Raw genomic sequence first — 12,642 nt, forward strand, 5'->3', positions numbered from 1 at the left:
TGCACCCTGTCCACAGTTCCTCACTATGTGTGCTCAACCAAGTTTGATCTCTTGAATAGAGTGGGACCAGTGGCTCTCTCAATTGTAAAGGTACCTTTCCTCCACACAATTAGTAGGTAAGTCTGAAGTGACATATTGGCATGTGTGAATATCCTGCCCCCCAACTCCTTTCTATCCAAGGGTTAAGCATCTATTAATGATTCGTGCTGATAACAATTATCACAATAACAGTCGATCAATTATAACATGTCTGAAGGATGACCAGGAGGAAGAAAAAGGAGTCTGAAGGGAAGAAAGAGAGAACAAGGTAAGTAGGGACTAGAAAACTGGAAATGCAGCAAACAATGTCAACAGCTTTGCAAAGTCCCTTCCCAATTTACATTCAACTGTTTCTGGAGTTATCAGCCTTTTAAGGAATTGCTGGCCTAAAACAATGAGCAAAGAGAGCCCTAAGCAAGATGCTGTCACTTTAGTAAGAACTGTATACTTTGCATTGAGTCTAGGCATCTACATTTTGTTCTGAACTTCATCCCCAACATGGGACATATGCAGCAACACCCTAAATTAGGTATTTTGCTTCATGGATTTTCATACCACCAGGAAGAGCTAGTGCCAGCTCAGGACACCCTGGACCTCTTTGTACATGGCTAGTTTACAGAACATACTCAACAATAGCCATTGATCCAGCACTCTTAGTTCCAAATCTTGATTTCTTTCCAAACAGTACTTGCTGCACTGTTCAAAAATAGGCTTCTTTGTTCGTAGAAAGAAATAAGTAGTCACTGTGCTGAATTGTGGAATATATGCATTGTCTTAAACAAACTGATCGCTTTCAGATTTTAGGAAATTAAGTCTGTCTCTATGAAGAGTTTTGGTGAATGCTTGCATCAAAGACTATTTCACATCTACTCATTAAGTCACTCTAGTTACCTCAAACGCACATCTTTTGTAAGACATCCAACACTGAAAACTGTGCTCTGAGTCTTCTTCATTCTCATGCTAGTTATAACAAGCACGAACTCTAACTCCAAAAATAGAAATTAAAATTTATTTCAGTAAACATAAAGCACAAGCATAGACCCAGCATTCAGCAAAGTTGAAAATCTAAAAGGAGAGGTAAGGCTTGTGGAAGTTCTTACAGTACAGCATGAGATGCAGTAGGAGCCGGGTGCAGGGCTGTGAGGGAGGTGGCGGTGCAGGCCACTTCTCTGACTTGAGGACTCAGAGAAGGTGTCTCCCGGGGGACTCCCCCAGGAATGAAAATTATTCCCCAGGGTGGGACGCAACTCCTGGGAAGTCAGCCAGTGCTGACTCACCAAGTAATTATGAAAGTCCAAATGTACACTGTGCTAGAAAAGTTACGTTTCATGACTCCCTGGAGAGGACTGTAATTATTCTAAGGGGATTTTTAAAAATTTTACAGTTTAAAAAAATGTATTTTAAAACTATGAAAATTAAATTCTCTTTAACTTCATTTTAATGGATGCATAATTTTTAAGTAAAGGGGGGAAAAAGGCATTACAAGCAACTATCAGCAGGGTGCTTCAGCTCCCAACAGGCTGGGAATTTGGAATGGCTGCTCTAGACGGCAGATGCTAGAGAAATGATGGACAGACAAACTCCTCAGATTTTTCTTAATAAAGACGGCAGTGGCCCTGGCCGGTTGGCTCAGCGGTAGAGCGTCGGCCTAGCGTGCGGAGGACCCGGGTTCGATTCCCGGCCAGGGCACACAGGAGAAGCGCCCATTTGCTTCTCCACCCCTCCGCTGCGCTTTCCTCTCTGTCTCTCTCTTCCCCTCCCGCAGCCAAGGCTCCATTGGAGCAAAGATGGCCCGGGCGCTGGGGATGGCTCTGTGGCCTCTTCCTCAGGCGCTAGAGTGGCTCTGGTCGCAACATGGCGACGCCCAGGATGGGCAGAGCATCGCCCCCTGGTGGGCAGAGCGTCGCCCCTGGTGGGCGTGCCGGGTGGATCCCGGTCGGGCGCATGCGGGAGTCTGTCTGTCTCTCCCTGTTTCCAGCTTCAAAAAAAAAAAAAAAAAAAAAAAAAAAAAAAAGACGGCAGTGCATCTGTCAATAATTTCACCCCACCTCAACTTTCTGGTCTCTGGGGTCTCTACCATCTTATGTGTCCTGTCTTATATGCTACCCATAACCAACAAACTAATTTCACACAAGCCCTACATTTTCCTCATTCAGAAATGACTGTAAATTTACCAGATACTTAACTGTACAGTGGCAGAAAGAAAGAAAGAAAGAAAGAAAGAAAGAAAGAAAGAAAGAAAGAAAGAAAGAAAGAGAGAAAGAAAGAGAGAGAAAGAGATAAAGAAAGAGAGAGAGAGAGAGAGAGAAAGAAAGAAAGAAAGGAAAGAAAGAAAGAAAGAAAGAAAGAAAGAAAGAAAGAAAGAAAGAAAGAACTAAGCAAAACATCCTAACACTGTTCAAAAGGGAGCTAGCAAGAAATTCATTGTGAGAAATGCTTGTATAAAATTTATTGCCAATTACATGATCTCATTATCCGTATCAGTAGTGGAGCACTTTAGGTGCTGGAAGTAAATTCTGACCTTAAAAATAAAATTCAGGTGGGAAATGTTAGCCTAATGATTCTGATGCACGTTAAAATTGTGTGTGTGTGTTTTTCTAACAGACAAACCTATTAATGTTATTTTTGATCATGAAGGAAGTTAAATCACTCTGAATTTTAAAAAGCTTAGGTCTAGAGAAAATTATGTTAGGGTTGAAAGTTCTATTCTTGTCCCTTCAACCATCTTCTCTTTTCCTCTTCCCTTTCATCATTAAACAAAAAGCAAACCAGCATTATTTCCTGTCATGTACAACATGTGACTAAAAAACAATGAGACATAGACGTCCTATCCTGGCTGCTGAAACAGAACTGCTTGAATAACAGTGCCCCTTCATTCTAGTGAAGTTTAGGGTCCACGAGGCTAAGCACAATTTTACAGGGGATTTTCTTCCCACTTGCCTTGAAAGATTCTTGCATAAAGAAGGTCATTTCCCTTCTTCTTTGCCTCTAAATACAGCATGGGCTGTCTAAAGAACAGACACATTAATACCTTGGACCACCAAACACAGAAGTGTGGAATAAAGATACTGCTTGTTAAAGATACGGTAAAAATAACTGGGAAGAGAACAGACTGAAAGCACCCACCAAGGCAGTGAAGTCGGCTCTAGTCTGTTGGCTTTCAGTTAGTTCTTTCCCTAGCACTATCCTTGTCATTAGGAGATGCGTGGTTACATGTGTGGTCATGCAGATCAGCCAAGCAAGATTTTCTGAATACAGAAGGCAAATATGTCCACCGCACAACCTCAAGAATTATGAATATTAGCATAAATGATGTAAATGCTCAAAGTCTATTAAAGGAGAGAAATTGCAAGTCATTTAAGTCAAGATTTAAAAAAAATACAAAAATTCACTACCTAATAATACCTTTCTAAACTGGAGGTATTGAACAATTACTGCTTCATTCAAAACACCCCCTCTTTATTTTTTCCTGCTTACTCTGAAGGTTGGGCCTGCATTTGTTCATACCTCTGGCAGAAAGAAGCCTCTGAGCACAAGCTTACAATGAATCAGCAAGAACTTCCAGGAGGAGGCAACACTGCAAGGTGGCTCAGAGCCAGACTTCGGCTCAGGCTGCTGGAATTTAATGCTGGTATTGACCTAGGCACATGGTTTATCTTCACTCTGCCTTAGTTCCTTCATCTGTAAATGAGGACAGTAAAAAGACTCATCTCACATGGTTATAGTGTGAATTAAATTGAATAATCCAGGTAAACTGTTTGGCATGGTGCCTGAAAGAAAATCATAATGATGTTATTATTGTTATTATGACCATCACCACACGCCTCCTGAGCAATCCCAGTTAATCTCGGAGCAGTTAGATCTTCCTCTGCATCTCCTGGATAGCTCTGAAGGTAAGGAATTTCCTCCTCCAGGAAGCTTTGGCTGCAAAATAAAACCAAACAATGTAGAATTAAATAATAATTTTGAAAAGAATGTAGACATTGACACCACAAAACAATACTGCCTTCTTCTAATCAATAAAAGGTCCCCTTGGAAGCTAGCTTTTTAAAGTCGCTTTCCAATCATTGTAAACAAATAAAAGACTTTAAAATAAAGTTATCATATGGTTTGCCTTAGAATCTAAATTTAATTTATTTGAACAAAAGGAGAGAAATCATTTGATGGCTACTTAGAAAGCAGAGAACTTTTTTTTTTCTTTTAAAGATTTTATTTTTACTGATTTTAAAAAGGGGTGAGAGACAGAGAGAAGCATCAACTCATAGTTGCTTCACCTTGGTTATTCCTTGATTGTTTCTTGTATGTGACTTGACTAGGCAAGCCTGGGCCTTGAACTCTCGAACTGGTGACCTCAGATTTCCAGGTCAACGCGCTATCCACTGTGCCCCCACAGGTCAGGCAGAAGCATTCTTTTTTAAAAAAATTATTTTTAATGTTTATTTTTATTGATTTTAGAAAAAGAGGAACAGAGAGAGAGAGAGAGAGAGAGAGGGAGGAACATTAATCTGTTCCTCTATGTGCTCTGTTGGGGGATCAAACCAGTAATCTCTGTGCTTCAGGATGATGCTCTAATAACCAATGGAGCTATCCAGCCAGGGTGCAGGCATTCTTATATTAGAAAAAAAGTCCAGTGGTCCAATTCTTACTCAAATTTGTCTGTTGCATGTACTGGATTATTGTATTGGTTCCTTTGTTCAGATATTTTTGTGTTTTTTTATGTCATAGTTGCAAGCTTAATATGATTTTTTTTTACAGATGAAATAAGTCTGCTTCAAGACTTGATTCTTTATCTCTATACATGCATCAAATGACTAGTTACCATTAAACAAAAGAATAAATTTAAACCCAAGAAAATAAGCTCTCCTATTCAGTAGCAAAATCTACTACTATTAAGCTGATTGTGGAGACTCATTTCCTCACCAATTATAAAGCCCTGTCTCAGGTATCGAAAAGGGTGCCCTGAAGTTTGCTAACTTTCCAGACAGGGCTCCCGTGAGCTTTAATTGACCCACCTCTCATGTTTATGTCCTCCCGAAGCTCTAGAGTATTCAGTGGTTGTGTTCTCTTCTCACACAAAACAAAACTGATAAACACAGGTGTGGACCAGTTTAAGTCACAACCAGCAAAGGCATGGCAGAAATAGGCAGACCTGCTGGCCGCAGGAGCCCCCAAGGGTCCACTGCACTCCTATCAATCTCCTGTACAATCACTTATAGAATTAGTTTTACCTATATTGTGATTCTAAGCATTAAATCTCAGAACTAACCCTCTACTGCACAATTCTTGCCACCCACTGAAAAGTAATTAAAACGTAGAATCAGGTACTCCTTCCTTAGGTTTCCAAGAGTTAATAACATGACATATAAATTATTCACAAAGGTTTAGTTTTATCCAAACAGAAATGTGTGTGTCAGTTTGGCTGTTGCTTTTGATTTGTTAGTCTTCAATAGAAACACATATGCTTCTCCGTCCTCTGTTCATCAAACTCAGAAATGAAGTTCTTCTTATGTATCCCAGCTTTCTTAATCAAGAGAAAGTGAAGAAAATGTTTTAATCAAAGAGAATGCTAAAAAAGTAACAGTAAAATAGAGACTGAGAAATCAATGTACTCAGCACTTAATCAAATCCACCCCTCTAAAACAGAAACGCGAGTATCAGCCCTAGTAGTAGAGTATTCTTAGAAAAACAAAACAGAAGGTCAAAATCCACTGCCCAGACCACTGGCTTTCAGATTTTACCAGTTTCCATGGTAAGAAATATATTTATACCTTGACTGGGTATAGCCACATAAAATTAAAAAAAAAAAAAAGGTTTCATGAGTCAGCACTTCTCCCAACTATCAGCAATGCATAATGGTGTTTTCTAACTCTACATAATTTCTTTTTTTAACATGGGTTGTGACTCAGTAAACAATTGCCCTGCACTAATGGGTTGCAGCTCACAGTGTGGAAAAGCATGCCCACTAATCACATCCTGTACTACAGCAGTCAAGCAAAATGTCCGTGAAGCAAAGACCAGCTTTCCAATTTCCAGTTCAGTCACTGATAGAACATGGTTACCCAACAGCCAGTGTTAAAGAAAAAACTATTATTCTGGCATTTGTTAAAATGGTAAGGGAGACTTTATTCAAGACTATTGCAACAGGGGCATAGCATTAGGTGAGAAAAACTGAGTTCAACTCTGAATACATCAAGGACGAGGTGGGATTTACAGCAAAGAAGCAGAGTAAGGGGTCAGTGGATGGAAAATCACTAATGGGACACCAAGGGTAGGGGATTCTTGCTAACCTGACCTAACAGGATTCTTATGTAGGGCAGGCAAGGCCGTATATGTCAAAGGTGGGGAGTGAGGCAGAACTAGACCAGATATCAGGGTAGGGGGATTCTCAACCTGACTTACCAGGATTGTTGCTAAGACTGAACTAGGCAGGCTGAGATTAAGACTCACTTGAGAAAGGGGCCAGAGAAGCCTAACTAAAATTGGTCAAGGAGTCCTTGCCACCTGCTGTGGTCAACTAAAAGATGATTATTTTGTTATTACTATCGGAGGGAAAATTTTTCAAAGGAAACTGACACTCTCCTTAGAAAAAGAGAGATGTTAAATTTATAACCAGAACAAAGTGCTTTTAATATGAAACAACCAGAAAACAAGCAATTTGATCATTAAAATGTTAGTAAATTATTAGAAAATAAAACCAAGGAAATCTCTCAGAAAACAGACACAGGGAAGAGCAATAAAAGAAGATACATAGGAACTCAATCCACAAGTTTCAAATCAAATTGTAGGAATTCCTAAGGCTATATATAAATAGGAAGAATAGAAATACACTGTATATACATATATATGACTTTATAAGACAAACACTTCAGCAAAACAAGGGAGCAAATCAAGAAGTAAGTATAAAATTCAGGAAATAGAAAATCCAGCAAAGAAAAGTACCAGATAATGCTGAAGGGAAGTCCCAGCATGTCAGCCAGCTAACAAGGGCTCCAAAGAAGGATCTCTAGGAAAAGACTGTGAAGAATAAAACCACAGCTTCAGAATTTTAAAAGAGAGATCTTATATTTATTAGAACTACATTGCAAGAAGGATGTGTTAACACCAGATAGAGGTTGCGGCCTGTTACACACCAGTTCTTGAACAAATAATATCTGCTGCCTTCTTTTCTAGACAAGTATATCTAAAATTAGGTAATTGTGGTTACCTAAGCCTTGAGACGATTAGGCAGTGAAGATGAAACCCTGTGACCCTTGGCAAGCAAAGGAAGGCAGACCCTGCCACTAAAAGTTAGAAAACTTAAAACATCTATTTGAAAGGGATGATGATAAGACACATCTGAAGAGGTCATAGTATTTATATAGTGAAATATTTAGGATCTATAAGTGGTCACAATATTTGCCAAGAAAAGTAAAACCTTTAAGATCAATGAAGGGATCCTGGGAAATAAACTCCCATTTTGATCACTTTGTTAATTTGTTAGTTATGATTTTAATTTCATTTTGATCACTTTGTTACTTTGTTAGCTATGATTTTCATTTCAGAAAGCATGGCATCAAATTCTGTTTTATGGGTGCTGATTTACTCAATATTCCCCCCACCCAAGAAAAACTGAAAATGTTTGAGATTTTGTAAAACAACATTTAAAGGCACTTAACAGATCACATGAAGCATATGAAAAGAATTAAAGGCAGGCATATAGAAAACTAAGGCATTATTTAAAAATGGCAGCTAAATGCAGTAAAAACAAAAAAAAAATTGTTCAGTAAAGAAAATGTAATTCATAATTTCCTACTTAGGGAGGGAGAGGAATTTTTACATAGCAATGTCTATATAGTTTAATATAATCTAGGCATCATGCTAACTAACAATATAAACAATATGTTGTATGGAGATGAGATGGAGGTAAATAGTGCCAAACTGTCATACGAGACTTATGTACAGAAGTGTGGGCAGAGTTCCGGAAAGCAGAGCTAGTGAGGTGCCAGGTGCTAAGAAGGGCAGGGAGTCGTCACTAGGCCTGAAAGCTCAAGGGTAAGGGGAGGAGGGTCAGACCTTCAGGCGCAGCGCTACAGGCAGGGCTGTCTGCCAGAAGACCAGGGGTCTTGTCAAGCAGGATAAAGACGCCACCCCCTCTCCGCTGGGTCTCCCTTCCAATCCAATCTCCTGCTGATGCCTCCATTATTAACTAGACCCAGCTTCATCCACAAAGGTGAACCACCCTGGGGGATATCCAGGGTGAAAACAGTACATCTAGAAGAAATAGGCAGATAGTGTCCAGCACAAAGCTCAATCATCATGACTGAAAACAATAAAATAAATGTCTAAAATTAACACATCAAAAATAGCACCATTATCCTATCATTTAGAACTCAACCAGCCAACATGTAAACGTGGTTGCTCTGGAAAGCAGGAAGAATTGAGAGACAGTATGTAGGAAAACACTGCTTTTTATAAAGTGTAGAACTACTAGAGTTTTAAAATATTGTTCTTATTACTTGATTAAAAATTAAAAATTAACAAAATATTGAAAAAGACAAAAAAAGAGTAGGCATAAGGGGGAAGCAAAATGCACAAGTGCTGTCATTTGAATCAAGCTGTGGGACTGTGGATAAGTCCTCTCACCTGTCTGGGCCTCGATTTTCTCCGTTGTAAGGCAAGAAATAATATTCCCTACCTCAGAGGGTGGTGGAAAGATTTGAATGAAATGCTGTATGTATATTAAGCATCCCGCAGGGAATGAGCACTCAGCTCAGCTAACGATAAAGGGATACACAAAGATTTTTTTAAAAAGAAGAGAGAGAGAGAAAAAATCTTAAAGTCACTAAAAGACAGCGACTATCTTTATGATTAAGTTCTTTCTTTCATAGTCCTCTTGAAATCTCAGTTTCTAACAGGGTCTGGCTGACAGCAAATACTCTTTATAAAGATAAAGATAAAAGAGTCTAGGTGTTCCGCCTGACCAGGCAGTGGCACAGTAAATAATAGAGCATCAAACTGGGACACGGAGGACTCAGGTTCAAAACCCCAAGGTCACTGGCTTGAGCAAGGGGTTACTTGCTATGATGTAGTGCCCCCCCCTCCCCCGGTCAAGGCACATGTGATAAAGCAATCAATGAGAAACTAAGGTGCTGCAATGAAGAATTGATGCTTCTCATCTCTCTCCCTTTCGGTCTGTCCCTATCTGTCTCTGTCACAAAAAAAAAAAAAAAAAAGAGTAGAGGTGTTCCAACACAACACTGCTAGCATGCTTTCTGTTCTGTCCTTGATGCAGTGTAATAGGGCCTTGTGACCTGCTGCTGGAGTCTTGACTTTTACCTTGACCTTGCAGTCTGCCTCACTCCCCGGATCTTTTTAGCCTACCTACCTGCAGCCTTCACTTACGTCCCTGAGACTGGGCTTGTAGGTTCCTATGCCATCATAATTCTTTTTTGTATGTGGAGCTTCTTGGACTTATACTCCATCCCTGAAAACTTCACCAACCTCCATGCACTTATCACTTCAGAGCCTCTTTTGTGATGGTTGTGAACCAAGTAGGACTAGACCTTGAAAGCAAGAAGATTCTTCAGAAGGGCTCTATTGATGATGCCCTTCCTACGGCTTCAAAGCCGGAAACAGAAGCCCAGCCATGTTTTTCTGACATGGTGATGGCATGATTGAAGAACCACAAATGACAAGGAGACCTCGCCCGCGTACACTTGTAGCAAGGCTGCAAGGTAAGGTTCTCATTTCACCTGGCAACACATGCTCCTCCACCCGTGCAATGTTCTGGTTAGAGAAAACAAAGTCCTCTGGAATCAGTGTTTGTTTATATTTGTTCACCAGGTGGAACATGTTTTTCATGGCCTTGTAGGGACCAGCCCCCATTCCTTGCTAACAGAGTCGTTATATATGGCAGTGACTGTTCCTTGTCAGTGGTCATCTCCCCTTTGCAGTCATGGGACCATTACCATACAGGTGACTAGGACATGCCTCTGGGAAATAGCTCTTTCATTGACGTGAGTGGTGCAGAAGGAGGAGGCCCTTTGTCGAGGGATTCTGTGGTGTGGAAGGCAAAACAGAAGATTGTGGATTTTTTTCAGGCCAGATCAGCCCCCAAACGATGGCTCTGCTTCCATCTCTGAATCTTATTACTAAACTGTAGTGACGTGACCCTAGTGATGAGACTTGTTTTAGCTTATCAGAACATATGCCTCCAAAAGGCTCTGTGAAGTATATGCTCTCTTCTTCAACTAAGCTCAACAGACATCTAATGAGCATCTGCCAGTGGCTAGGAAACCAGTGGTGCCTCAACCCCGTCCATCCCCCAGCCCCATTTCTGGTTCTGTTGCTTCCATTTACCTTCACTGCATCGGTGCCGGTCCTTGGGCGCATCCTACAATCCTTCACTCTCCTAACCTGTTCTCCAGCACCTCAGCGCAAGCCAACGTCCTTCTCCACTTCCTCTCCTTTCTCATCCAAAACTCTTGCCTCCTTGGTCAGTCTGATCCCATAGATCCAGAATCTCCTTTCTGTGGCTGACTCCTTAATCTCTCTCTCTCTCTCTCTCTCCAGTCCAAAGTCTTTATGCCAAGCACCTGCCCCACCAGCATCTCCAGCTCTACACACCAAAGCCAGCTCACCTATCACCAGCATGTTCCTGTTTACTATTTCTGACACACCTGTTTCCCTTATATCAAAACCTTGGTGTGATCTTTGATATTCTTCCTTGATCCCATGTTCAATCCCTTACCGAATTTTACCCACATCTCCTTTTGTTTCTTTCCATCTGTCCCTTTCCTTTATATCACAATCTCTGTTTTTGTCTTGACTTCCATCCTAGTCAAGGGCTCTTTGGTTGCCAGGGAGAAATGACCAGTCAACCCGAGAGGATTATTGAGAGGTACAAGGGCATCCCATTTACACAAAATGGAAATGCAGCCTGGCCTCATGGGAAATGAGGTTAGACCTGGGAAAGCCTTGGGGCCAACTCTACTGCCGCTGCCAGCTTCTTTCCCCCCTCTGGGGCCATCTGGTCTTTTGCCCGATTTTCTTTCCATTTTGGTCTCATCTGCAGAGGGGATTGGGGATAAAGGTTAAGCATGAAATGCAAAGGGTGCCTCTTACACACCTGGAGCCCACGTTTCTTCGCCATGGGGTTGCACCCCTTCTTTTCAATATCCAGGCTGCACCTCTCGGGACCCAGCCCCACCAGACTCACTGCCTCTCAACCCGAGCTCCTTTCTGTACCTGGTCTCCCTGCTCCCCCCCCCACTCACAGACCCGGAGCCCCTCCTCCCAAGCCTACATTGCTTTCCTGTGCTCCCTTCATGTCCATGTATCCCCCACACCCCCAGAGAGCCTTCAAGGATCACAGGGAAGTTAAAAAAATCAAAGTAAGAAAAGAGTTAGAAAAAATAGCATGCAAAACCCCTTCTCCCTCTCAGTAAACAGCCACTAAAACCATGGTAACTATTTCTAATTCTTAAAATGTGTTCATTTCTATATATGTAATGACTAACAAACATTACAGCTAAAATGTATTTAGCGCCTTCTTTATCAGAGCAATGACCTCTCAGAAACAGAGTAGAGTAGATTAGAGTGCACCGCCCTAGTACAGGGTGGCAGGGCTTTTTCCTCCATCTGAAAAAATACAGTAGTTGGACCTTCATCACAGGATGACAGTGCTTTGCTTTCATGACAATAAACACTGACTAGGTTTCTATGTGTGCTCCAGACCGTGCTTGGGCTCCAGGGAAAAAGCTGACATAGCATTTTGAAAGATTACGAGACATGTCCTTTGCAAAACTCCTCCTCAGCCCGGAAGGCCTCACAGAACTTCCCAGTCACCTCTGCTGCATGGAGCTCCAGGGAGGTGGCATGACACTTAGTGAACTCGGGATCCTGCTACTTCACTTTGTGAACATCCTCCTTGCCTGTCTTTGCAGGTAAGTAAGCCACTTCTCCATACCACGCACAGGGAATGCCTCCTCCCCTCCCCGGGACACTCCCTTGTTCGTTGTATAATCATCATTCATTTCCAACTTTAAAAGAAAGAAAATTCATTTTATTCATCCTTGGAACCTTCACCCTCTCCTCACTTTGTCCTTTGAAACTCCTAACACTGCAGCAGGTTGAAGAAGAGATTGGAAGCTGGATGAATGGATGAGGATGGAAGGATGACATTTGAACGTCAGTGAAAATGTTCATCCAGTCAAGGGCATCTCACAGACATCCTGTGGTCTTGTCTTCCCCCCTCTCCCCATGACAACTGTAAAGGGATATAGAGGTGGAAAGAGTTTCATCAGTGACAAAAGGACATTCTCTTTCTGCTGCATAAAAGCTTTTCAAAAACTGACTTCTTGCCTTTTATGTGACCAAAAATTTTTTATAAGGACCAACTGTAATTCTAGGAGAAGATTTTGCTAAGTGAAGTGAAACTCCTCCCGTTACTGCCTGCGGACTGCCAACAGCTTCCCCTGGGCCAGCAAGAGCACAGAGAGGAGGAGGAACCCCCACTGAGCACCAGGGGCACTGATCTGCTGCTCCTCTCATCCCAGTTGGGTAGAAATGGGCATGCAGAAATCCTGGGCAAGGGGATGAAAGGAGGAGAGAGAGAGGAGAGAG

General features: G+C 41.5%; 1 long non-coding RNA gene across 1 annotated transcript; it reads left to right on the top strand.

Moving 5' to 3' along the window:
• Positions 1 to 11,835: 11,835 nt before the first annotated feature.
• Positions 11,836 to 12,373, top strand: LOC136330889 (uncharacterized). The gene is made up of 2 exons (XR_010730406.1): positions 11,836 to 11,963; positions 12,146 to 12,373. It is a non-coding gene; the product is annotated as an uncharacterized lncRNA (long non-coding RNA).
• Positions 12,374 to 12,642: the final 269 nt, after the last annotated feature.

Source organism: Saccopteryx bilineata, chromosome 3 (assembly GCF_036850765.1).
Source record: "Saccopteryx bilineata isolate mSacBil1 chromosome 3, mSacBil1_pri_phased_curated, whole genome shotgun sequence".
In the NCBI taxonomy this organism is placed as follows: Eukaryota; Metazoa; Chordata; class Mammalia; order Chiroptera; family Emballonuridae; genus Saccopteryx; species Saccopteryx bilineata.